Raw genomic sequence first — 2,312 nt, 5'->3', positions numbered from 1 at the left:
GTGACATAGTTTTAGAAAGTCTATAAGAGAATCAAGAATTTGTGACTAGTGTTTGATAAAACTTTCTCAAATGGGAAAATGAGCTATGTAACAATTGTAGATCTTGATGAGATGATCAAACTTGGTATTCAGAGATTTTTCATCTGAGGTCATTTAGTGTCTCATTTGAGTAAGTTTGACCAAGTCAAATTTGGTCAAATGAAAAAACAACACATTGACTCTAGTATTCTGAACTCTAAATGACTTCAAATTGAAAAGTTTTGAGTACCAAGTTTGTTAAAATCATCAAGATCTACAATTGTTGTTTTGGTCAACTTTCCATTTGAGATAGTTTGGACGGTTCAAATTTGTGATTTTTAAATTTCGGTGCCTACAAACTATTTTTTGGAACCCTAGATTGTCTCCAATTGAAAAATTTTGAATACCAAGTTTGTTCAGCTCATCAAGATATACAATCCTTATATAGGCCATTTTTTCATTTGAGAAAGTTGGAACAAAATGTAGTTCAAATTTCACAAGTGTGTGACATAGTTTTAGAAAGTTTATATGAGAATCAAGAATTTGTGACTAGTGTTTGATAAAACTTTCTCAAATGGGAAAATGAGCTATGTAACAATTGTAGATCTTGCTGAGATGATCAAACTTGGTATTCAGAGATTTTTCATCTGAGGTCATTTAGTGTCTCATTTGAGCAAGTTTGACCAAGTCAAATTTGGTCAAATGAAAAAACAACACATTGACTCTAGTATTCTGAACTCTAAATGACTTCAAATTGAAAAGTTTTGAGTACCAAGTTTGTTAAAATCATCAAGATCTACAATTGTTGTTTTGGTCAACTTTCCATTTGAGATAGTTTGGATGGTTCAAATTTGTGATTTTTAAATTTTGACGCCTACAAACTAGTTTTTGAAACCCTAGATTGTCTCCAATTGAAAAGTTTTGAATACCAAGTTTGTTCAGATCATCAAGATATACAATCCTTATATAAGCCATTTTTTCATTTGAGAAAGTTTGAATAAAATGTAGTTCAAATTTCACAAGTGTGTGACATAGTTTTAGAAAGTCTATATGAGAATTAAGAATTTGTGACTAGTGTTTGATAAAACTTTCTCAAATGGGAAAATGAGCTATGTAACAATTGTAGATCTTGCTGAGATGATCAAACTTGGTATTCAGAGATTTTTCATCTGAGGTCATTTAGTGTCTCATTTGAGTAAGTTTGACCAAGTCAAATTTGGTCAAATGAAAAAACAACACTTTGACTCTAGTATTCTGAACTCTAAATGACTTCAAATTGAAAATTTTTGAGTACCAAGTTTGTTAAAATCATCAAGATCTACAATTGTTGTTTTGGTCAACTTTCCATTTGAGATAGTTTGGACAGTTCAAATTTGTGATTTTTAAATTTCGACGCCTACAAACTAGTTTTCGGAACCCTAGATTGTCGCCAATTGAAAAGTTTTGAATACGAAGTTTGTTCAGCTCATCAAGATATACAATCCTTATATAGGCCATTTTTTTTATTTGAGAAAGTTGGAACAAAATGTAGTTCAAATTTCACAAGTGTGTGACATAGTTTTAGAAAGTCTATATGAGAATCAAGAATTTGTGACTAGTGTTTGATAAAACTTTCTCAAATGGGAAAATGAACTATGTAATAATTGTAGATCTTTCTGAGATGATCAAACTTGGTATTCAGAGATTTTTCATCTGAGGTCATTTAGTGTCTCATTTGAGCAAGTTTGACCAAGTCAAATTTGGTCAAATGAAAAAACAACACTTTGACTCTAGTATTCTGAACTCTAAATGACTTCAAATTGAAAATTTTTGAGTACCAAGTTTGTTAAAATCATCAAGATCTACAATTGTTGTTTTGGTCAACTTTCCATTTGAGATAGTTTGGATAGTTCAAATTTGTGATTTTTAAATTTCGGCGCCTACAAACTAGTTTTTGGAACCCTAGATTGTCTCCAATTGAAAAGTTTTGAATACCAAGTTTGTTCAGCTCATCAAGATATACAATCCTTATATAAGCCATTTTTTCAGTTGAGAAAATTTGAATAAAATGTAGTTCAAATTTCACTAGTGTGTGACATAGTTTTAGAAAGTCTATATGAGAATCAAGAATTTGTGACTAGTGTTTGATAAAACTTTCTCAAATGGGAAAATGAGCTATGTAACAATTGTAGATCTTGCTGAGATGATCAAACTTGGTATTCAGAGATTTTTCATCTGAGGTCATTTAGTGTCTCATTTGAGCAGCTCATCAAGATCTACAATCCTTAATGAAAAAACAACACTTTGACGGGCTA

Source organism: Miscanthus floridulus, chromosome 10 (assembly GCF_019320115.1).
Source record: "Miscanthus floridulus cultivar M001 chromosome 10, ASM1932011v1, whole genome shotgun sequence".
In the NCBI taxonomy this organism is placed as follows: Eukaryota; Viridiplantae; Streptophyta; class Magnoliopsida; order Poales; family Poaceae; genus Miscanthus; species Miscanthus floridulus.
Note: the sequence above shows the minus strand (reverse complement) of the source record.